The following is a 26,963-nucleotide window of genomic DNA, read 5'->3' as shown; positions in this document are numbered from 1 at the left end:
GTGCGTGCTTGTTCTTGTTTGTGTGTGTGTGTGTATGTTTGTGCTTGTTCTGTTTTTTTTGTAATTATGTGTTGTGGAATGTATTTTCAAAACAATTTCTGTAATTCATTGTGGTAGCATACGTTTCTCTTTGAGAATGTTTTCTTACACGCGTTTTCTGTTTTATTACTACTTATATACCACCACTTCATCGTTTAATGTAAAGCACATGTACATATATACATATTCACATACGTAAATACATACATATACGCATATGAAGTCACATACACACATGAGTACGCGCGAAATCAGCCAGTAACAATGGGTACAAATATCTTTAAAAGATACAATTTCGTGTGTTGGGGAGGGGGTTCTGCGGAGCAGAGTAATCATGCCTACATACACGAGTGTGTGTATTTAAAAGCACACACACACGGCTGTGTGGTAAGTAGCTTGCTTACCAACCACATGGTTCCGGGTTCAGTCCCACTGCGTGGCACCTTGGGCAAGTGTCTTCTACTATAGCCTCGGGCCGACCAAAGCCTTGTGAGTGGATTTGGTAGACAGAAACTGAAAGAAGCCCGTCGTATATATGTATATATATATATATATATGTATGTGTGTGTATATGTTTGTGTGTTTGTGTTTGTCCCCCCAACATCGCTTGATTACCGATGCTGATGTGTTTACGTCCCCGTAACTTAGCGGTTCGGCAAAAGAGACCGATAGAATAAGTACTAGGCTTACAAAGAATAAGTCCTGGGGTCGATTTGATCGACTAAAAGGCGGTACTCCAGCATGGCCACAGTCAAATGACTGAAACAAGTAAAAGAGTAAAAGAGTAAAGAGTAAATATACATATGTCGACAGTTATGAATACATAAATATGCACACGCGCATTTGCGCACATAAACGTACGAATATATGCATGCACCGCCGTATGATACATACGCATGCAAACATGCAAGTAAACTCACACGCACTTAAACATGCCAGCACACACACACACACACACACACACACACACACACACACACACACACATATATATATATATATATATATATATATATATGAATGTGCACATATGCACACGCACGCATACACAACCATACACGCACACACAAATGGTTGCTGATAGTTCGTTAGATCTCCTGGCTTAGGTCGGCCTTCATATTTTCTAGATAAGTTAGTAAAAAAGAGTTTCCTCTTTGGTTTGCTATTTGGTCAGATGATACATAGTTCATGTTTATGTTTATTTGGTGTTATGGTTTTTCCATAGTTCTGTCTTCGTTGTTTGGTTATAGGAAGTGAAATGTGGTTGTGTTTTGTTTTTGTTGTCGTAATTCTCCTCTGTTGCTGTTCATATTTATTTTTCGATCGTTTTGTGCCCTTCAGATGGTGGTGGTTGCATTCTGGGTTCAAGCACATCCTTAGTGACACAGAAGTTTGGCACAGTTTAGGATGGAAGAAGGTGCATCCATATTTAGGATCAGGGCCATGGACAGTAGGACAGTATTTGGGGCGGGGGTAAAAAGTAGTTTACCCTTAATTTATACGGCAAATAAGAAAAAGGAGAGGATACAAAAACGACACTAGAATGTCTACCGGCTGATGTATGCCGTTTTTGTATCCTCTCCATATATACATACATACATACAGACAGACAGACAGAAATATATATATACTTGGAAATAGATGCGTGGCGTTCAATTACATAATAATAAATAATATATATGTACACACACACACACACGCACGCACGCACGCACACGCACACACACACACACACACACATATATATATGCATATATGGGTACAGGCCGTAACCAACTGCATAAAGAATATGAAATACGTAAACAACGAGAGAAAAAAGTGGAAAACAGGACACAGAGAAAACAGAGAAAGGACCCGTCATCAGTTATCGGCTGGGCGTAAGTCCATTAATCCGTTAATCGTTAATTAACATTTTCGTTAACGACTTAACTTTTAAGTTAACTTTGAAAATCATTATCGGACTAATTAACTTCCGTTACATTTAGCTTTCGTTAACTCAAGTCCGTTAACCCCAAAATTTCATAAAAACCGGTACACGTTTCAAAGTTTGTATTGTTTTCAGATTGTCTTTGCATATTTGTTATTGTACGCGTCACTTTTAGGTGGTTTTTGTTTCTTGCACACATATAACACGGCTTCGCTCGGTTGGAACTACACGTGTATTACTTTGACATCATCATTCCATAAACTGTTTACGGGGAGAAAAATATTGAAAAATAGGATCTAGTTAGTTTCATTCGCAAAATGAGCCCTCTTTGATTTTGTTCAGATTGCTTTCAATATTGGTATATCGATGCAACTCTGAATTTTGATTACGATCAACCAGTTACTTTATCTCGTAAATTAAAGAACCTGATGTTATTTGGAATTAAAGTTGGGAAATTTGGGTAATTTTAGCCAATCAACAGACAGTGTGGCATTAGCAGCTTGTTACCATGACATGTGTTGTGTTTCACTTCACCCGTGTCTGTACCGCATGTTGTTCTGTATTGATTCTTCATACCACGAGATTCTTTTCACCCGCGTGTTTTGTTTTAATTTTTCTGTGTTAGTACATTACATATTTTTCTGTGCTTTTGTGTGTTAGTATTTTTCTGTGCTTTTTCTGTGTGTTGGTAATTTTACATATTTTTCATTTCATATATTTTTCATTTCATATATTTTTCATTTCATATATTTTTCATTTCATTTATTTTTCATACAAGTATTCTTTTTCTTGGGACAAATTCTTTGCTGACCAGTGTTATTCTTATCGTAGTTTACAAAGCCAGGCATGAAAACATTATTCAATTATGGAGTTTTGGAGACAGACAGACAGACACACACACACACACACACACACACACACACACACACACACACACACACACACACACACACACACACACACATACATGCACTTATATATTAATGATGTACACAAATACATGACAGGTATACATAATACTGAAATACGCATGAAGTAAACACATGCAGACAAATATATTAATATAACAAATTTAAAAAAATAATAATAATATATAATCAATGAAGAGACAAAAGAAACAGTAAGATGATACATGTTGATTTTATTTGGTATTTCTGTTTATTTAGAAACCTACAATGAACAGGTCATTTCACAGACGCTAAACTATAAATTACACAGGGTGCAACCTTAAAGTTGAGGCCGCTCCACTAAATGCAGAAAATTTCTGTCACCCTATTGGCTATAAATACACAGTTTTTTCGATTTTTAAACCCCCATTTTTTCTCTCTACAACATCATACCTTTGTAGCGAGGCTCAAAGAAGCCAGCGCCATTTTGAAACAGCGAGATCTCGCCTGCAACCATTGCCATACGCGAAACAAAAACGAGATCTCGCCTGCAACCATTATTTAAGGAAAAGACAACAACATTTTCCCTCTCATTGCTCTCACGCTGATGCCGAGCAAGACTTCAATGCCAGGAGCTCACAGAAGACTTTTGTCCCGCTGTGATACCACATGCATTGTCTCCAGAGGTTATTGAACCTCACGTGTATGGGAGAGAAGGTTAATTACGCACTGCTGTGAAGAGGATTACTGAAAGCAAACCCCTTGTACGAAGCACCTATGAATAAACGGTTATTGAATTTGCTCCGCCTGAGAACTTCATTCTTCGTATTTCCAGCTCCTTTAATCAGCAGAATAATTATAATGGAAGATACCCCAAAAGTATCATAAAAACCTTCCTTACATTATACCTTCATAGCAATAAGACTGGAAAATTACATTATTATAGCCGATTTTCAGATTTTTTACTCCTTTTAAAAAATGCATATTTTGTGAATCAGTTTAATTAGATCCGAAAAATATCAATAGATGTGTGAATGAGATAAAAACGAGGAGGGATGTTTTGGGATGTGCTTGAGACAACAGTCAGATCTCCCTTAAATCACACATTTTTCCTCTGAAATTACTCAGTTTTTTTTTTTAAACCGAAAATATTTCTCTCACGGGCAGGGGTTGTAAAAAATTCATTTATAAAAAATTAATTGCAATATATTGGTCCAATTAATTGATTGGATTCGGACTGCCAATTAAATAATTGATTGCTATCATATCAATTAATTGCAGCATTGTCAGCGTAAGTTTTTCGATAGGCTCACACTTCATTCACCCTTCATTTGGCAAATACAACATTCTATTATTATTTGAAGTGTTGTAAGGTGGCGAGCAGGCAGAATCGTTAGCACGCTAGACGAAATGCTTAGCGGTATTTCGCCTGTCGCTACGTTCTGAATTTAAATTCTACCGAGGTCGACTTTGCCTTTCATCCTTTTGGGGTCGATAAATTAAGTATCAGTGAAACACTGGGGTCGATGTAATCGACTAGTCTCCTCCCACCAAATTTCAGGCCTTGTGCCTACAGTAGAAAGGATTATTTGAGGTATTGTGTTGACGCTTTGTTCTGACTGTTGAGAATGATTCATACATTCTGTCGTACTTAGGAGTTGACAATTGTGTACGTTGTCAAATAATTGCTACCGAGTGATTCTTGGTTCTGACTGCCGAGAATGATACACACATTCTGTCTTCAAGTCATTAAATCGTAACTTCGCCTGCAACGCTGTTGTATCTTGAATTCCGCACCAATATATTAACTGAAACAGACTTTCAGCAGTGGAGTGGCGAAATACCTTCTATTTTAAACTATGGGGAAATATCTTTTATTTTGAACTAACCCATGCTGCGTGAAAACGTGCAAATCGTCAGAAAATATTTCAACCAAACAGACAGTGAATATGTATGGAAATGCAAGAATGGAAAAAAGTTGACCTAGAAAAACGGAACTGGATGGACAAATCTTACGAACCATATATATATATATATAAAACAGCATCCAGAATATTCTATATCACAAGCAACTGGACAACCATCTTTGGTCAGTCGCTCGGCCTTAAATGTTTATAGTTGGATTGAGTGAGTATGTATTGGTTTAAAACCATTTCCCTTTACTGAAGACCCGCTGACTCGTAAGTACACAAACTTGGAAAGTATGACAAATGTGATCGCATAGAAATACGTGGAGAAACTTACTCAAGAAGTAGAAAAGAAAATATCTGTTGAACTTCCAAGTAAACTTTCGTTGGTAATCGATGGTTAGACTTAGGGTTCGATGCATTTCTTGCATCTTATTCGTGCAATTATCAAAATGACTATTGTACTGATTGCTGGCATTTTGGTTAATGGTAATTGAAATATCATTCACTGCTTCTGATTATGTCGAACTGATAGAGTGTTAAGTATCTATAACAAAAATTTAGAAAATATTGTAGCTATTACCGGAGATAATACTGAAGTGAACAAATCTATAGCAAATTTGTGTAGAATACCATTGATTGGATGTGCCTCTCATAAATACAATCTAACTGTTTCTGCATATTTCGACAAGCAGGAAGTTCTGCTTGATAAAATTAATATGTTGATGGGCATGCTAAAACCATTAAAACTTGCGGGTAAACTTCAGGAAGAAACGTCTTTGCAACCTATACAAAGAAAACCCGTTGGTCCAGTACTTATGACATGATTGAGAAGTACATCCAACTCAAGCCGTTTTTAGACACTTTTCAAGGTAATCCAAAGCTAGTTGATTATCTATCGACTCCATGCGATCATAATGATCTGTAGAATCTAAAAGACAATTTAGTAAAATTACGCTCAGTAACAGTTGCTTTGCGAGGAACAGAAATAGATTTGGGAGATGCTCGAATTCTTTTTGACGAAATTCTCGCATTGTATCCTTACAATAAGTTTTTAAAAATATTTGCTTCCATCGGCAGCCATTGTGCACGGCTCAAATTCTGAAAGTGGAGTCGTGGAAATTTTACAACATGCAGAAACAGTGCTAACTCAGCTTCAGCTCAGCAGGTCACGCTCTTTAATGATTTTCGGCAATACTAAACACCAAAGAATTTAGAAATGCAATTATTTCTAAAAGTCAATCGGGCTTTCTGAGATGAAGAACTAGTTTCAGGAATCTGCAATCGTTCATGACCTTTTGCTATATTCGAACATTTTAACTGTGGTACTCGTTTGAGAAACTCTTTCAATTAAAGACCTTCAATTTATTTTGTTTTTCATTTCCAGTACAATGTAAAGTATACATGTTGTTTGTTCCTTATTCTGAATCAATAAAATTGAACATTGAACGTTTTCTGATCATAAAATTTTTTGAAGCTATAAGACGTGCCTTTTATTTTGCTATCATTTTGACTCTTATCTAAATCAATTATTTACAACCGTGTTTTAAGTGCGTAGTGAAAAAAAAAAATGGTCAAAATCGTTTCGGACCGGGGTGGTGAGGGGTGGCGGGAGTAAAAAAAATTTCAAAATTTTTTCTTCTTTTTTTTCGTGAAAAAATGCTTCCCATTATTCCGAAAACTTTGGTGAAAAACATTGGAAAAAATCCCCCTCAAAATAGAGAAATTCGAACTTATGTGGGTCGTCTGATCCGAAACTCCGTTTTCCAGAAACTCCACCATCCCGTCCCCTTCCAAAACTTTGCCTACTAATTTCTTTGTAATCATAATCTATAATGATTTGCTTTTATGTATGTATGTATGTATGTATGTATGATTTTTCCATGAGTTTAATCTAAGTTCTTCAAAAATTTCAAGCCCGTTGCTAACAAAGCAACAAGCCTTTTTGAGTTAAGGTTCCTGCTGTTTGTAGATATACGGTAGAGTTGGTGTGTTGGTTGAACTGTCGATGCATACATCCAAGTCTGAGCATCTATTCACGTAAGCATCTTACAAATCTTTACTGCGCTACTGATAGACTGGATTTGGATAATCTGCATCAGTTTCTTTTGCTTTTCCCCCGTAAAACCGAGTATTTATAGGTTTTTGTGTAAAATGTTCATTTTTCTGGACTTTTGATTGTTCATTCACATCTGCTTTGCTCTACATGTATGTATGTATGTATGTATGTATGTACGTATGCATGCATATTTGCATGTATGTATATATGCATGTATATGTGTACATGTGTTTATATGTATGTGTAGTCTCTTTGCCTTTTTATTTTTTTAGCTTAGAGTAAATTTTGAGCGACCACCGACTTGGTAGAAAAATTGTGAAGGAAAGTATCATGATTTAACCATTGTCCTTTAAATCTTAAGAAGATCTTACAAATTTTTATAGTCCCAGATATTGCTATCATTTGTAGTTCATGAATTAAGGATTTACGTTCTCCCCGCCAAGATTCCAAGTTCAGTCATACTTTTCTCCAGACAGGTTAGCATGTATCCTGTTGCTCCAATAAAAATGGGTATGAATCTGAATGTATATCTTTGGTACTAGATTTGCAAATTCCTTATCAAAGGCCCATAGATGTCATCTTTCTCTTGTGTTTTTCCAATCACATTCGTGTCTAGGTAGCAACTAATTTCCACAACAGAAAATGCCTTTTCTTTATGGTACTACACAAAAATATCAGGCCGGTTGAGGTTTAACATGGTGGCTGTTTTAATTTTTAAGTTCCACCTGTATTCTTTTGACCCATCGGTCTTAATATGGTCAACTTCTTTAGTAGATATTATCTTTTCTTGTTATCTTGTTCCAGACCGTTTTGGCCACCGTATCATACCTCATAGGAAGATAATTCTCTCACAGAAATTCTACGAAGACATTCTGGGAAGATATTCTCTCACTGATGGCAATTATGTGGTTGATGATTTCGGTTTTGGTTTTGAACTACCTACATTTGTTGTCTGTCAACGTTTTCTGCCTTTTATACCGTAGATACATGGTGGGGATCCCTTTCTCTTGGATTGCATGGATGTAGCCTTCAAAGTGGGATATTACAAACTTGTCGGTACTCCATGCCAAGCTTCTGACATGATCGATCACTTCTATGTTTTTTTGTTTTTCGTGCCAAGTACGTATGCACCACTCAGTGAATTGGTTCACTTTTGTTCTGTTGTTCAGATAGATTTTTACCAATGCTCCTCGGAGAGGACTCTGTATCAGTTCTTATTGCTTATCTCTCCTCAAGTTCCTTAGCTATCCTAATAATAGGCGCACGAGTGGCTGTGTGGTAAGTAGCTTACTTACCAACCACATGGTTCCGGGTTCAGTCCTACTGCGTGGCACCTTGGGCAAGTATCTTCTGCTATAGCCTCGGGCCGACCAAAGCTTTGTGAGTGGATTTGGTAGACAGAAGCTGAAAGAAGCCCGTCGTATATATGTATGTGTGTGTGTGTGTGTGTGTGTGTGTGTGTGTGTGTGTGTGTGTGTGTGTTTGTGTGTTTGTGTGTCTGTGTTTGTCCCCCCAACATCGCTTGACAACCGGTACTAGTGTGTTTACGCCCCCGTAACTTAGTGGTTCGGCAAAAGAGACCGATAGAATAAGTACTAGGCTTACAAAGAATAAGTCCTGGGGTCGATTTGCTCGACTAAAGGTGGTGCTCCAGCGTGGCCGCAGTCAAATTACTGAAACAAATAAAACAGTAAAAGAGAGAGTATGTTGTTGGTTTCATGATAACAAACTTGGGCAAGACAGTTATTGATGTCTTTTCTCTGCTGCAGGTGTTGTTTCAGTCACAATCCATGCTTCATATGACAATAGTACAGATTTGAGACTACGGCCGCCTTCTTGACGTGGGAAGTATAGCTTGTCTTCACCCCCATTTATGCTGAAGATTTCTGTAACACTGAGCAGCTCGTGAGTTCGAACATCTATCTCATTCAGTTCTTGTAGTTACCAGTTCAGAAGGCCAAATGTAGGCGTGAGGACAGGTACTGTAAAGGTGTTGTGGGCAATATGTTTGTTATGAGCTGAGAATACTGATTACCTTATTCTCTTTACTCTTTAAGGTATTCATTTCTGGTTTTCTCATTTATGAACCCATCATATCTGACATTCTCTTTTGTCAGAGATATCTATAATTGTTACCAGAGATACCTATAATTGTAGAGGTTGTATTTTCAAGCCATTCCTTTTTTAGGCTTTCAGAGGATGGCACAACTTTTCTATGTTTTATTGTCGTAACAGTATATTCATTTCAAACTTCAGCACCATCCAATGGAAAGAACTAACTGAACTACAAAACAATGAAGAAATAACAATCAAAGAAGCGGATAAAAGGAGTGCAGTAGTGGTAAAAGGCACATTTTACTACATAGATCTAGTAGTATCCGTACTAAATAATGACGAACACTAATCCAAACCCACAGAAAAGACCCCCCCCCCCCCACAAAAAAAGACTATCTAACCAACTTTAAATGTAAGCCCAGTCTATTCTATGGACTACCGAAAATTCACAAAAGCCAAACTATAAACGAAGCCATCAAAAATTCACCAAAGGCAAACATACATACACCAGCACCAGGAGACCTAAAATTATGGCCTATTATAGCTGGATCATCCTGTGAAACGCATCGATTAAGTTGCCTCATGGACATCCTCCTGAAACCTTTTCTAAAACACATCAAAAGTTATATTAAAGATGACTTTGATAAGTTAAATCACCTACCAGAAAAAGGTTAAGGAAGAAACAGTCATGGTTACATTTGATGTGATAAACCTATACATTAACATACCCCATGATTATGGAATAGAAGCAATCGGTTCTGGCTGGACAAACATCCAGAAGAAATACCAGAACGGATCAACAAAGAATCAATAAGATTTATCCTTCAAAACAACCACTTCGTGTTCGACACCACCATTTATCGCCAAAAATCCGGAATCAGAGCAGCCCTAACCATTGCTAACCTAACAATGGGCTATTTAGAAATAACAATATGTCAAGAGTCATTTTCTAAATTTGGAAACCCTCTTTCCCAATACACAAAAGAAAATTGGAAAAGATATTTGGACGACTGCTTCATCCTCTGGAATGACGACATAAACTCCTGGAATTCAAAAGACTCCTTAATAGCATTAACACCAACATACAATTTACAATGGAACGCAACCAAGAGGAACTCCCATTCCTAGACATGCTGGTTAAAAAAATAAACAAAAAATAGAAACGGACATTTTTTTTCAAAACCAAAAACGCTAAACAATATCTATTATTTAGCTCATGCCACCCGAGATATATCAAAACGAATATCCCCTAACCCTTCAACCTTGCAAGAAGGATTTGCACCATAGTATCCAAAAACAAATACCAGAGAACTAAGATTGCAAGAGCTTAAAATGTACTCCAGGGCAGACATTACCCAATTCAACTCTTGAATGAAGAGATTAAACGTGCAAAATCGATTGGTATGAAAACATTAAGAAAAGTCGAACACAATAACACACCTATTCTGAAAACACCACCTTATACCTCCGCATACAACCCCAGAAACAAAGAAGCATTGTCCAAAATCTCCCAATACTCCAGAAGGACCCCAAACTGAAGGAAATTTTACGTACCCATAAAATCATTAAAAGCAGTAAACAACAGACATTAAAGCAGATCCTAACAAATGCTAAATTATTTTCAAGAAGAACGGGCGCTAAAGTAAAAAAAAGTGTGCTCATCCTAACTGCGGAAAAGTCCCAGTCTTTTGGAGGGATCAGAATTCCATTTTAGACAAGGGCAAAAATTCAAAGTTAAATCCAACTTCACTTGCGCCTCTGAAAACTTCATTTATGTTATCAGATGCTTGAGCTGACATAAAAACTATATAGGGTCGACAGGAATGTCGATCAGACGGAGATGTACGGTCCACAAACAACAGATATTCTCCCCACAATATCGCCAGATGTATCTCAGTGAACACATTGATAGATGTGCAGAACAACTGCACCCACAATTCCTGATCTTCCTATTATATCAATTTGCTATTTGGATCTCAACGCAAGTACGACTAAATAAAGAGACTTCATTTATCGAAAAATATAAGCCGGAATTAAATATAAACCCATATTTAAAATTAAAGATTTACCCCAACTAGTGTAAGAATCAAATGTAGACCAATATAAAAAATTACAGATTTACTACCCCTTTACTGTAAAATACCTTGGTTACCAATTATTCTCCCTAGCAAATAAAATGTCTAATGCAGAAATTCATTCAAAACTCATAATTTAAAAAGCGATAACAAAACCGGTTATTATGTTGGAAGAGAAAGTTTTGAAAAAAATCATCCCCAACTGAAGAAATCTAACACCAATTTTTACCCAAATCATGTAAAATTCTAGTGGGGTTCATAATACCTACTATCAAACTTGGTGAGCTAACTTAATGCAATGCAGAAGCAGCATATCTCAAATTTCAGCTTTCACGTTTAAGTAGCTTAAAGAGTTATAGAGTTTTTAATTTGTTACTACTTTGGCCCTACTTTAGGAAATATCCTCTTCCTCTCCTTTTTAGTTCTGTGATACTAAAAACTTTGACTATATTAACTGTTTTTCATAATAGTAGGCTTATCCAACTAGAGTATCTAAAATAATGTCTCATAAAAGTGCTTGTGTCACTCAAATAAATAAAAAATCTGGACGAAGAATCTCGTGCAATTTCAAGACTCAAATATGAAAAGAAGACCTGTTCCTCTAGAAGAGCATTCTTTGGAAAAAACTGCAGGATACCAATGAAACTTCAAATTGTCGGTCGCTACCTGTTCCTTGGAGGTACCATCAAAAGAAGAGAAGAAAGAACAAAGGAAATTTTAAAAGAAGTAACTTTTTTTATGGCAAAAAAAATTAAATTTCCCATATTTATAAATTCAAAATGTACAAGCAAAAGTAGAAAAAGTGCTGAATATCTATATATATAAAAATGAGAATGTGTGTCTGTCTGTCTGTCTGTCTGTCTGTCTGTCTGTCTGTCTGTCTGTGTGAATCCCTAAAACTCGAGAACTACGCAACCAATTTCATTCAAATTTTACAGATGCCTTACTTAGGGTTCCAGTTGTGTTTTAGTCAAAAAAACATTTTAACTTCTTCCAGAGTTCGAGCCCACAGCAACATAATATCTCCTCCACTATTTAAGTATTACGTGTCAAAAGTGAAACAAAAACACTCATGTCAAATACTTTCACTTTAAAAATGAAACTATTCTACTAACTGAAACAATCACATTTCGATACTGTAATGACAGATACTTTCAGAGAGAGAGAGAAAGAGAGAGAGAGAGAGAGAGAGAGAGAGAGAGAGAGAGAGAAAGAGAGAAAGAGAGAAAGAGAGAGAGAGAGAGAGATGTATATGTATACATATAGATGTATATGTACACGTTATTCCACTAACTGAAACAATCACATTTCGATACTTTCAGAGAGAGAGAAAAAGAGAAAGAGAGAGAAAGAGAGAAAGAGAGAGAAAAAGAGAAAGAGAGAGAAAGAGAGAAAGAGAGAGAAAAAGAGAAAGAGAGAGAAAGAGATGTATATGTATACATATACATGTATATGTACACGTATATACATAGATATATATATATAGATATAGATCTATATGCATACATGTATATGTATACACATGTGTAGATGTATATATATATAGATGTACATGTAATATGTACACATATATACATATATATACATGCATACAGATATCTATACATATATACACCCATCACACACAAACACATGCACACAAACACACACATTAGTCATTTGTTTTCTTATCCAAAACTACGTCAAAAGTACTGAACGGATCTTTATGAAATTTGGAAATTATATTCTATGTATAACGGCCATAACTCCCATGAAAATTCATATATTTTTGATGTTGATGAAATTTTAACCCGAACATAACAGATGAGCATTATTTGTAATTCAACGGTACAACAGTGTAAGACTACCCTTTCAGATATACTTTCATTGTGATTTCTGCAATATGGTGCATAAATTGTCAAGTAAATGAGACGCATCTTTGCCTCCACTGATTCACTTGCAAAGTGTTGAGTAAAATTATTTCGTTGCAGACCTCCTTTGGGTCTTTTTATTATCACTACGACACACATAGTCCCCAGTTGGTAACATTGATTTCAAGGCCCTCCTAGATGAGAGACTGGCATTCCACTTAATGTCTATGTTCCATGCTGGCATGGATTGGAGAGTTATTAATGTAGAAATATGGTATCGTAGCTACTAACAGTTGAGGGTTGCGTAGTCTAGACGGCGTTTTTAGATTTCATTATTCTCTTTAACCCGGGCAAAGCCGGGTATTTCTGCTAGTCTACGATAAATGTGTAAGACGAGGAAAATACAATTCATTGAAAGGATTTTTTTTAATTACAAAGGAAAACGGTGAATGACTGTGCAGTGAGGATAGAAGGTTATATTATCTTCAAATTGAAAGCAAAGGACAGGCTGGGTACGCAACTGAAAAGGCAGCCAGTTCCAAAACTATCCATCCATCCATCCAAAAGAAGAAAAGTGTCCTTAATGCCAACTTCAATCAGAGCAACTCCAGTGTCAACGTCAACGTCTGAAGCAGAGACTGAAAGTGAATATCAAGAGTCCGAAAAATCAGATGAAGATTCCATACAAATAAGGAGGAAGTATAGCAAAACTGGAACTACAACCCAGTTAGTAATATCTCCCATGCTATCAACTCAAAAAGCAGCAAAAGTTTGTCGACAATAATCTCAAGTTGGAATCAATGTCAAGACTCCTTCCGAATCTGGTATTTACAGATCGACTATTAAAGAAATTGTTAAACTAAAAAAGAAAATGAAGAAAACACTACATTTAGAAAACTGGTCATTGCATTTTGATGGTAAACATATTGATGATCATGAATACCAAGTGCTAGTTTTAAAGAATGAACAGAGAGAAGTTAAGTTAGAAGCACTCCGATTACCAAACGGAAAAGCCGATACTGTTTTTTTGTGAAAGGAATAACAACTGTTTTAGATGAATCCAATTTATAGACCTGTGTAAAGATGATTGTCGCTGATACAACGAGTTAGAAGCATTCCAATTACCAAAGGGAAAAGCCGACACTGTTGTGAAAGGAATAACAACTGTTTTAGATGAATACAATTTATAGAACTGTGTAAAGATGTTTGTCGCTGATACAACACGGGGAAAAGAAATGGCATTGTCATTCAGTTGCAAAGACTGTTTGCTCAAAATGGTTTGAAAGAACCGCAGTTTATTGGTTGTCAGCATCATATCCTTGATAGAGTTCTTCGTGTCGTAATGGATAACGAACTTGGAGAAAAAGTCATCTTCCAATATTGAATATACATTGATCCCAGAGCTTCTAAGTAATTACGAGAAACTCCAGGCTAATTTCAACAATGGTGAAGAAAAGCAGGATGGCGAGATGACATGAAATTTCTATTTCATTTGACCAGAATTTTTCGTTTCTTTGAAGAAACCGGCAAAGTTTTAAAAAATACTCGACCTAAGTAATGCAAGATGGAATTCTCGAGCAATACTAGCTATTTTGGCATTTATTCTTCTGTCGGAGAAAAGAGTTTTGCTTCTCAATGTTTGTCGATTCATCTCTTACAGCTGGGCAAATTTTTGGCTTACTGTCCAAATGTTGAATGCACATGATTATCAGAAGTTATGTGGTAGCCTTCAAGTTCATGAAAAAGCATTGAACTCTGTAAAAACTTTTGGAGTCGAGAACCATCAAAACTGGAAATTTCCAGAATAAATCAGAGTGCAGAAAAGGCAATCAAGTGCCTTCAAGATCTTTATGATGTTTGTAGAAAAAGGGGAAATTTCAGCTTCGATTTAATTCTTAATTAAAATCTTTGTTATGTTTAAAAATGTGCTAACATTCAGCACCCTTTTTCTTATACAGTTATTAAAAATTGGAATTAAACCTATAAAGTTAAAAATACGCATTGTTTTTAATTTTGTATGTTATCGAATGCTTGTAGTGGTCTATGTCTTAAAATAGCCTAGTTTTGAACCTTTGCATAGAGCAATTTCAATTCAATCATCTTAAAAATATACAAATACACTTTCATTCCACATCTCTCTTGCGTTTACAAGGATTTAGTCATCGGAAATACTGAAGTGTGAATCTTGTGCCATTTAGTGATAACAGTTTAATAAGCCCATAACTCCAGAACTACTTCAACTAGAAAGCTGAAATTTCAGATAAACAATTTCTGCATTGCATTGAGTCAGCACACCAAGTTTGGTAAAAACTAGAGCAGGAGTTATGAACTCTCTTCGAATTTTGCATAATTTGGGTCAAAAGTGGTGTTCGGTTTAAGTTGGGGTAACCTTGACTTTTAGGAAGTTATTCATCGAATAATTTAATAAGGTTATTAGGTTGTGAAAAAGTCATAACCTTAATACACACACACACACACACACACACACACACACACACACACACACGCACATATATATATATATACAGAGAGTAGTGGTACAACAAAGCACCAATGTTTACTGGAAATAGCAGTCGATACATTTATGACACTATAGTAAAGCTTCAATATGTATATAATGACAAAGACGTGTGACGGCAGCAAACATAAAAAAATTTGTCTTACCTCTAGGAAGAACATTATATAGATGGACAACCCAAAATCGGATAATCCAGTACCTAGGTTTCGGACTTTTCGAATATGCTTGTCATCGTAAATTTGATTAGTCTTCATCAGATGGATTTATCAGGACAATATTTCAAATGTAGCTACATCAATGCCAGTATACTCGCTTGAACGCTTAGCCGTTAACAGACCGAGAACAGTGAAAACATTTTCAATGAAAAATAAAATATTGCAATACAGATGTATTACTTTCCAGTATATACACATTGAAGCCTTACTATAGCCTCGTAAATCGATCATCTGCTATTTCCAGGGTGCTTTATTTTACTGGAAAGCAATACATTTGTATTGCAATATTATATATATATATATACATATATACATATATATATATATATATATATATATATATATATATATATATATATATATATATATATATATATATATATATATATATATATATATATATATATATATATATATATATATATATATATATATATAAGTCAGTAAATAGTGGGGTTGTGTTAACCGCACGTGGAGAAATAATAGGAAAATGAAAAAAAAGCCAGAATGCTGAACTGGAAGCATAATTTAATAAAGATTTTTTCTAACCGGTTTTCATTGCGATGAAGCAAATTATCAAGAAGAAGGAGAATGAAAATGTTTTTTTACAAAGAAGTACAAAAAAGTACAAAATGAAGAAAATAATATATAAAACAATAATATATAAAAAAATAAATATACCCATACATTATATTGTCTTTGAGCTTTTGTAGTTCAATAGTAGTTCATGTATAAATTGGTAGGAAAAATAAGGATGCATGAGAGTTGAGAGTTTTGTTAGGTTTAAAAAAAGGGTTAAAAGTTTGTGTTAAGCAGGAAATGTGGTGTCAAAACAGGAAGTGTGTGTAAGGGGAGACAAGTGGTTTTAGTTAGAGTTATGAACTCTTTTTTTTCCAACAGGAAGTTTGTGTCTGTTCATAGAGAAATAAGGTCACTGAGGGGTGTGTGTGTTAAGAAAAGGTTGGAATTTCTCTATGAAAAGATTCTCCTTGTTGATTCTTTCTTGTGTGGAGATTCTGTCTTTACATTGATAGAAAGGGAATATAATGAATTTACGGTTTTTGTTTCTGGCGCAAGAGTCTATGTGGCCACTGAGTGGAATTTGGCGGTATTGAGGGAGGTTTATTTGTTCCTTATGGACAGCTACTCTTCTACGTAATGGGAGGCTCGTCTGTCCGATATAGAAGTTTTGGCAACCTGCGCAAGTAAGGACATAAATGAGGTTACCCGAGGAACAAGAGAAATTGGTTTTAATTTTAAACTTTGTTCCTCGTTTGAAGGTAAATTCAGAGCCTTCAAGTAGGTAGGGGCAGGTGCCACAATTAGGGCGTGCACATTTTTTAACTGATGGGGGTGGAAGTGGTGTATGTAGTTTGGAATTGGTTAATAATGTTTTCAAAGATTTGTGTTGCCTTTTGCATTTAAGGACTTTGTGTGTATTAATGATATTGTTCATTTTCGGGTCTGTGGTGAGTAAGGGGAGGTTTTGTTTAATTGTGGTGAATGCTTCGATGTTATTGGGGTTATGGGTGGAGATGTATGGAAGTATTTTGGGGTTGGGTGTGTTATTATGTTGGTTGGTTTTTAGTGTGTTTTTGTCAAGTTCCTTGGCACGTTTTATTCCAAGATCTATGAGTGTGGAGGGATATTGGCGTTGTAACAGTGTTTTTTTGAGATCTTGTAAGCGTATTTCTCGAGTGGTTGGGTCAGAGACAATGGTGCAAATTCTTTTAGCTAAATTAAAGGGGATATTTATCTTGGTGTGTTTTGGGTGGCATGAGCTAAAAAGGAGGTATTGTTGTGAGTCTGTAGGTTTGTGGTAGATGTCGGTTGTGATTTGGTTATTAGGTGTTTTTATGATTAAGAGATCAAGAAAAGGGAGATGATGTTTGCTGAATTCCATAGTGAATTGAATGTTGGGATGTATGTTATTAAGAATGGATTTGAATTCTAGAAGTTTTTCATAGGGTTCATTCCATATTATGAAACAATCATCCAAATATCTTTTCCAGTTATCCATTAAAAAGATGTGGAAAAGGTGTCCAAATTTCTGACGTGAGGTTTCATATAGTGTTAATTCAAAAAAACCCATTATGAGGTTCGCAAGGACTGGTGCAGCTTTAGTACCCATCGCGATACCACATTTTTGGCGAAAGTATGTGTCTGCAAACAGGAAGTAATTGTTGGTCAGAATGAACTTAAGTGATTCTATGATGAAAGTTGTGTTGATGCGATTAGGAAATGTTTCTGGGTGTTTGTGCAGCCAGAATTTAATTGCCTCAATCGCATATTCATGAGGGATATTTGTATAAAGGTTGACCACGTCAAAAGAAACCAAGAGTGACTCCTCGTTTGTTGTTTTCGGGAGGTGATTGAGCATGTCAAGATCATCTCTGATGAAACTTTTGATGTGGCTTAGGAAAGGTTTCAAAAGAATGTCCAAGAAATTGCTTAAGCGATGTGTTTCGCAGGAGGTGCCTGCTATAATGGGTCTTAGTTTTAAATCTTTTTTAGATGAATCCAATTTATTTTAGATGAATCCAATTTATCGACTTTATTTCTCTATGAACAGACACAAACTTCCTGTTGGGAAAAAAAGAGTTCATAACTCTAACTAAAACCACTTGTCTCCCCTTACACACACTTCCTGTTTTGACACCACATTTCCTGCTTAACACAAACTTTTAACCCTTTTTTTAAACCTAACAAAACTCTCAACTCTCATGCATCCTTATTTTTCCTACCAATTTATACATGAACTACTATTGAACTACAAAAGCTCAAAGACAATATAATGTATGGGTATATTTATTTTTTTATATATTATTGTTTTATATATTATTTTCTTCATTTTGTACTTTTTTGTACTTCTTTGTAAAAAACATTTTCATTCTCCTTCTTCTTGATAATTTGCTTCATCGCAATGAAAACCGGTTAGAAAAAATCTTTATTAAATTATGCTTCCAGTTCAGCATTCTGGCTTTTTTTCATTTTCCTATATATATATATATATATATATATATATATATATATATATATATATATATATATATATATATATGTATATATATATATATATATATATATATATATATATATATATATATATATATATATATATATATATATATATATATATATATATATATATATGTATATATATATATATATATATATATGGGAGAATTTACGAAAAAACAACAACGGACGAGGACAGGTGGTGTAAACAACAAAAGGATGTATTAGTTTAACGCTCGGGAATACAGAAAGTCTTTAACGTTTCGAGCTACCCTCTTCAACAGAAAGAATACGGAGAAAACAAGGAGAAAAACACGGAGAAAAAAAAACGGAGATATATATATCTTAGCTGAGGTACCCGGTAAAACATTACCGTTAATAAGATGTCTGTTTATAACTATGAAACATTTCTCGTCAAATTTCGACATTTTACAAAAATTTAAAATCTATATTAATGGGTAGGACCAATTTGACGAAAAACTGAGCAGAGTCTGGTAGGGAACCCGTGCGTAAAATGGCGAAATTTTACACTTTGGGGCAGATTTCGTCAAATTGAAGTCTCGATGGTTAGTGTGCAAAATGCCTAAATTTTGCTTGAGAAATGAAATGGTCTTACCTAACCAAAACCTGAAACGCTGGGGGAATCAAAACAATGAATTGAAATAATAAGTTTTAGCAAATCAAAACAATTCGCATTGAAATGAAGAATTATCCAATGCTAAATTGATTACCGTTAATAAGCTGTCTATTTATACTCATGAAACATTTTTCGTTAAATTTCGGCATTTTTCGTCAAATTTCGGCATTTTTCGTCAAATTTCGGCATTTTTCGTCAAACTGATGTCACGATGGCTAATGCAAAAAATGCCGAAATTTTACGAGTTTTGAAAAATCGATGCTGATTAAAAATAGATTTTTAAAAAATTCCAAGTGACCACATGGGCATAAACCCCACACACGTGTCAAGTTTCATCAAGGTCTGTTGGATAGTCTCGGAGGAGTTAAAGTAACAAATTCACAAACACAAACTTGCCAATTATTATTATACATACATACATACATGCATACATACATACATACATACATACATACTTACATACATACATATATATGTGTGTGCGCGCGTGCGCGCGTGCGTGTTTGTTTTTGTTGTGTCGACGCCCCCAAGCGAAGAAGTAGAGATCCTCCGAAGGTGCTAGATAGAGTAGCTTGAGACATAACAGTTTTGATATCAAGATTGGCAAAATCCACCTTGTTCGTAAAAAGTTTTCGACCTAGGTTTGCACCCCGCTACGCAAATTTCGCTCCCGGGCCACTGCCCAATTTAACCCCTCATAACTTTTTTTTTATTTTTTGGAAATTTCAAAACAGTTTTGTGAATTTGTGTTCTACACATGGGAATTCATACAACTATTACTCTTTTACTTGTTTCAGTCATTTGTCTGCGGCCATGCTGGAGCACCGCCTTTAGTCGAGCAAATCGACCCCAGGACTTATTCTTTTTGGAAGCCTAGTACTTATTCTATCGGTCACTCTTTTGCCGAACCGTTAAGTTACGAGGACGTAAACACACCACCATCAGTTGTCAAGCGATGTTGGGGGGACAAACACAGACACACAAACATATACACACACATACATATATATATATATACATATATTCGACGGGCTTCTTTCAGTTTCCGTCTACCAAATCCACTCACAAAGCTTTGGTCGGCCCGAGGCTATAGTAGAAGACACTTGCCCAAGGTGCCACACAGTGGGACTGAATCCGGAACCATGTGGTTGGTAAGCTAGTTACCTACCACACAGCCACTCCTGCGCCTATTGAATAAAGTTTTTTTCAATTTTTTCAATTTTTTTTTTTTTTTTTAATCAAACAGTTCCAACTTTTGACTTAAACCGCAGTAATAGACAATTACATGTGTTTATGCGGAGAAAGTTATTGAAAAGAATGAATATCTCAGAGTGACAAAGAAACAAGGAGGGTATCAGGGGGTTGTGAGATGTGCTAAAAATAACAGATAAATAGCTCTCAAATCACGCACAAAAAGTGTTTTTGTTTGTTTTTTCATAGTCGTATGAATTCCCGTGTATAGAATACAAATTTTCCTGAAAATTCCAGAAATAAAAAGTTACGAGGGGGTTATATGGGGTATTTAAAGCAGAATTCCGCCTCGCTCTCTTCCTGATTTATTTATACACCATGCAGTTAAAGAGAAGAAATTACTGAAATTAGTCATTACTCATTTTGCCCCAGATTAGACAGGAGTTTTTGAAAATTGAAAATTATCAAATTAAACATTAGTATTGGAAAAAATTGACTCGGTATCCAACAGAGAAAAAAATTTGGATTGTTAAAAACCAAAAATTATCTAGATGTTTTAGTTTTGAGCCACTCGCTTGTAGTTATGTCAAGTAGGCGCGGGAGTAGTTGTGTGGTAAGTAGCCTGTTTACCAACCACATGGTTCTGGGTTCAGTCCCACTGCGTGGCACCTTGGGCAAGTGTCTTCTACTATAGCCTCGGGCCGACCAAAGCCTTGTGAGTGGATTTGGTAGACGGAAACTGAAAGAAGTCTGTTGTATATATGTATATATATGTATATGTTTGTATGTCTGTGTTTGTCCCCCCAACTTCGCTTGACAACCGAGGCTGGTGTGTTTATGTCTCCGTAACTTAGCGGTTCGACAAAAAGAGACTGATAGAATAAGTACTAGTCTTACAAAGAATATGTCCTGGGGTCGATTTGCTCGACTAAAAGGCGGAGCCTCAGCATTTCCACAGTCAAATGATTGAAACAAGTAAAAGAGTAAAAGAGTAAAAGAGTATATGACAAAATGACGAAAAATAGTGAAAAAAAGAAAGAAAGAAAGAAAAAGATTCGATTTAATGAAAAACATATGAGCATAAAAGTTATAATTCTAAAGCTGATAAAAAAATTGCTTTGAGCTGTTGAGAGATGTAATTTTATAATTAAAACTCAATTCAAAATTTAAAGTTTGGAACATATTCGTTACTCACTTGCTCTTTCATAAAATAACACCAGTTTTCAATGCTTCACTGGAATAATGAAGTTTACACTGGCAATATATGTCCACGCGTATTGTGTGTGGGTGTGTTTCCCCATAATTATCATTGGTGAATCTAAAGTCACTGCTCAGTAACATCATCTAAGTCATCTCTCTCTCTCCCTCCCTCCCTCCCTCCCTCTTTCGTAATGAAACTAAAATATCTCACACACAGAAAGCTATTGTCGTTTGCGATAGTAATCAGGGAAACAACATCCGTGTCATCTCTACTAAATGTTACTACTCTGTTCTCGTGCATTCCTTCCTCTTCCCTCTCCGCTGGCAGAGAGTCACTTCTACACTATCAACTACCAATCAGCGAGCGAACTGGTCACTGCCACTACAATTACCGTATTTCCCTGTGTATAAACCGTTATTTTTTAACTGGAAAATAAACTCTGGCTTATAGAAAGGTGCGCCTAATATGTATACTTTTTTTAATAAGTTTCAGGAGGAAAATAATATGTCTAGGAGATCGACTAATTCCATTGATTTTATTAGAGGAAATGTCGGTTGGTGAACAACGTGAAAGACTACGGCTACAGTACATTGGTGCCTGGAAGAAAGGTACGCGATGTCATGAAACAGAAAGCCGCTACGACGAAGGAGAAGCCTAAACAAATCGTTATAGAATGCACCAAAGAACGCAACAGCACCGTAAGTGCGATGTTGCCCAATGTGGAAGGCTGCAAGCGGACAACACGTAAGCAACGGCCCACACCACCCGATCCTCGACGACTTCGCGAACTGGGGGAATTGCCCGACGAATATAAAATGACGACACGCGGAGAACATTTCGTGCTCTACGATAATGGCCCAAACTGCGATGACAGAATCCCTGCTTTTGCAACTGAACAGGGAATCCGGGAACTGGCAAGAGCCTGCCATTGGTTCATGGACGGCAATTTCGCGATGGTGTTTTCTCCCAAGTCTATGTAATATGTGTCCCACTTGGAAACAACTTCGTAACTTCGGTTTTCGTCCTGCTGCCAAATAAACGTCACGAAATGTATAAGAATTTCTCCAAGCTCTTGTCGATAAATGCCGACAACTTTCCCTACCGCTACAACTCGACACCATCATGACAGATTTCGAGGATGCCGTTCTTCGCGCCGTGCAAGACGTTTTGGGAGCGTAACGTCCGCAGTCGGGGTTGCTTTTACCATTTGACTCGAAGCATATGGTGGAAAATCCAGGACCTAGGCTTAACGAACTCGTATAACACCAACGAAGAATTCCAACATTTTGTTGGAGTGCTCGATGGCCTTCTTACCACTGCCAGAAGTTCAAACGGGGGTGCAAGTTCTGAGGAACATCATGCCTAACGAAGCGTATGACCTTCTGGACTATTTTGATTCAACCTATGCCTCTGGCTCATATCGTCGACGCGACGCAGGCGGATTGGTTTTGAATCTTCGCCACGTTATACCTATGTTTCCGCCAGAGTTGTGGAATCAACACGACGCCGTTGTAAGTGGAAATCCGCGCACGAACAACATTTGTAAGGGATGGAACAATAAATTTTGCAACCTAGTTGGGCATTGCCACCCAACTTTCCAATGGTTCCGACATGAGGAGGCCAGTTGTTCGACCGCAATCGTGCTATATCAAAATCAGCGAAATGGGACAGAAGCGAGTAAAACGAGAACAAGTTCAACTGCAGCGTCACTTGCAGGCCCTTTGTCAAGAACTTGAACTCAGCCGACGGTCTGCTGTCGAATTTCTGCGAGGAGTTGCACGGAACATACACCTGAACCTCCGAAACTGAGCCTAGAATTGCTCGTCAATATTCAATAATCGCATCACGTATTTTTTCCTTTATATTTGTAAAAAAATTTGTATTTTTAAGAATGCTTCGCTGTTGTGAAGCCATTTTCCCTGTCTGACAGCTCAGCTATTTTTGTGGAACCATTTTTCCTATGTCAGAATTTTAGTTATTACTACTTTCGTAAAACCATTTTTCAATGTCAGATTTAAGATTTATCAACAAATAAGTACTTTTTTCTTTGTACCCAAACATTTTTTCAATTGATTGGTAATATATCCCTGGGATCTTTTCTGTTTCGCCACCAATTTTCAATCTCTTCAATTCCTGCTCAAATTGATTTCATATTCTGTGTAATGATATAGTTATATATGCTAATCACTACTTTGAATTTCATTTTCGCAATAAATCAATAAATAAAAAGTTATTAGCTTTTAAGGTTTGAAAATTTTGGGTAATTTTAGTCAATCGTAAGCTATAGACACATTCATGCCTGTTTCCATAGTAACAAGCCAAACATGAGAACTCTTTTGTCTACGACTGCAAGGACTATATTCTTCGCACATGTGATGACAAATACATTTTACGTGAAACCGCGTGTTGACGCTGTGTTCTGCTGTTTGTGCCCATATTTTTGGAAATTTTTACCCATCTATTTGGATATTTCGCCGATTTGTTTTGTATTTGGATATTTTACCGATCTGTTTTCTGTTTGTATATATTATCGATCCGTTTGATTATGGCAGCAAGCTCTTGTAAACTTGCAACCATGATGGAGACACTTAAAACAAAGGAGGATGCTGTTTATTATTTGCAAAAGAAAGGTGTTATCCCTAAAAGAAAATTATGCAGAAGCAAAAAGTATTTTATGAATAAAAAGTATCGTGGTGGAAACATGTATTGGCGATGCTCCTGCAAAGGATACATTCATATCTCTGTGAATTTATGTGACGCAGGGGATATGAAAATTGTGATTTGTCAGGAAAATTACTCGAATGTATTTCGGACTTTCGTCTTCAATGAACTACTGTGTTATAAGTTTGTTATTTCGCACAATAATTTGTAATATGCTGTGCTATAAGTTTGTTATCTTGAACAATATTGAATTTGCAATGTGTTGTTCATCGCATTAAATGCATATTGAATGATTACAACTACAAAATATGTGTTGTTTACTCGTTTTTTTTTTGTGTGATCGAGGTCGTGAGATGTTTCAAAACTATGATGGTTTAGTAGTTGTGAGATATATTTTGCAAATAAAATATGTTGTAAATAGAAATATGCCAATGATGTTGCGCTACATGTCTTGACTACTTCCATGTGACGACTACTCTGTGTGTGTCGTATGTCCCAAATATAGACTATACTTATTATGATGAAATTACGGGAACAAAAACACCAGAAGTTACCAGTGGGAAAATTACCAGACCGAAATTACTGGGGGCGAAATTACTGAGGATAAAATTTCCAGTGGCGAATTTACCGGTGGTGAAATTACCTACATTCAAGAAACTAATGGTGTATACATACATACATACATACATACATACATACATATATATATATATATATATATATATATATATATATATATATATATATATATATATATATATATATATAATGTAATATAAATGAAGTTAGATAAGGCCGGTTTATGGGTTTACCCTGGGTTTCACATCCATAAAGTTCCCAGCTTTAGGGCGTATCATCAGATCCCAAACCTTGGCTAAAGGACACTCTAGCGAGTGACCTCTCTAGGATATGGAGGAGGAAAGTACCTCGCTACTCAATGTCACCAACAAGGGATTGTCTCCCTTTGGTGACCCTATTATCTTGTGGATTCCAATAGGCCAGTAGGAATTTCCAGAAACTCAAGCACGGTCCAAAGACCTCCGTTCTGGAGTTAAAGATGTTCCCCGGGTCGAGGGACTCCTTTAGAATTCTCGCCCGTTCTGCTATGCATAGTTTTCAACGCTTGGTCCCGTTTATGTAGGGGTCTGGATTTTCATGCTGTTATGTATAGAATATATATATATATATATATAAAGAGAGAGAGAGAGGGGGAAAGAGAAAGAGATAAGATGAAAAACACAGAAGATTTGCTTTACAGGATTTAAGAGTATATTAGAGTCATGATAATAAAGATATAATACAATTTTGTACAAAATAAGGTTTTGTTCTTTCAACGTAATTGAAATAAGGACCGGTTTCGGATTGCTCATCAAACTGTGAATTGAAAGAGATAAATTGCTAGGGGAAAAAATATTGTTAGGGGAGATAATTGTTCCCTCATTTATTTAGCAGTAAAGGGGAGGTAAATCTGTAATTTATTTTTTTTTGTTGTTGCTTTTTTTGTGTTCTCTGCTTTATTCAGTCTTACTAACGTTGAGGTCCAGAAGTCAAGGTGATAAAATGGGAAAATTTCGAATTTTGGTTGTAATCGTTCTGCACATTTGTCAATGTGTTGACTGAAGTATATTTGGCGATATTGAGGGGAAGAAATTTGTTGTCTGTGGACTGTACATCTCTTTCGGAAACAATGCTTTGTTGGAAACGTGTCAGGCTACCTTTCTATGACAGGACCAAAACGTTTGTAAATTACTCTGAAAAGATTCTTTGTTATCCATGACTTCTTATTTGAACGCCACATCAGAGGTAAATTAAACTTTGTGTAACTTTTAAAAGCACTTGAAATTTCGGAGTGACACACGTATAGGGTTTTAATTTCGTATCACTAGCGGCGTTTCTTCTCAAAAGAAGCGTCAGATAAATTTTGGAAGCTTTACATCCTGGTATTTGTTATATGGACTGTTAGATATGTAATTCGTCTGACGTTCCGTGTGTCATGTGGTTCGTCTGAGTTCATTGTTTCATTGTTTTCCTCAGGCAAGAATGGTTTGACATATCAAAACAGAGGCGAGATATAGAACTGAATACTGCAGAGAACAACATGTTTTTAAACGTTAAAACAAAGTTTCTGATTAATCAAATAACACAGTTATCTTCCCCTTTCTCTCTTTGTCACACACACACTTGCACCTAAGCTGCATGACTGAGATGATAAATGAACAGCTGAAAACTAGCAGGACATAAAAATGGCAGTCAACATGAAATAGACTGATATATATATATATATATATGTGTGTGTGTATATATATATATATATATATATATATATATATAATGTGTCACTCTCTGACTTACATTAACCCCTGATAATTATTCTTTCCCTTTCCTTTTCTATCGTTCCCTTCCTTAACACTGTCTCTGATAGTTTCTCTCCTAGCAACCGTTGACAAAATAAAAACAAACCTGTTCCTTCCATCATACTTTAACATCTCAACACCCTTTCTCCTGGTCTTTCATGGGAGATTGCAAGGTACCAGGTGACCTCACTATTGCCAGAGCCACACATACATACACAAAGTGCACAATTGAATCTGAAAAGTAGTTGGCATTTGGAAGGGCTTTCAGCCATAGAGACTATGCTAAAACTGAGACAATGGAGCAAGAGAGTGGGCGCCGACCCGTTGGATTCTGTCAAACCGTCCAACCCATGCCAGCATGGAAAGTGG

At 36.1% G+C, this 26,963-nt stretch overlaps 1 protein-coding gene across 1 annotated transcript in view; it reads right to left on the bottom strand.

The window, feature by feature from the left end:
- LOC106879588 (uncharacterized) overlaps positions 1 to 21,738 on the bottom strand; it is a 90,169-nt gene extending 68,431 nt beyond the window's left edge. The window contains exon 1 of the mRNA XM_052973268.2: positions 21,574 to 21,738. The gene's annotated coding sequence lies outside the window, so the exon portion shown is untranslated. The remainder of the gene's footprint in view (positions 1 to 21,573) is intronic.
- Between the last annotated feature and the right edge of the window lie 5,225 nt (positions 21,739 to 26,963).

The sequence above is a fragment of the Octopus bimaculoides genome, chromosome 15 (genome assembly GCF_046866305.1).
Source record: "Octopus bimaculoides isolate indiv1 chromosome 15, ASM4686630v1, whole genome shotgun sequence".
Lineage (NCBI taxonomy): Eukaryota > Metazoa > Mollusca > Cephalopoda > Octopoda > Octopodidae > Octopus > Octopus bimaculoides.
The sequence above is the reverse complement of the archived record's forward strand: the minus strand, read 5'-3'. Positions and strand labels throughout refer to the sequence as shown.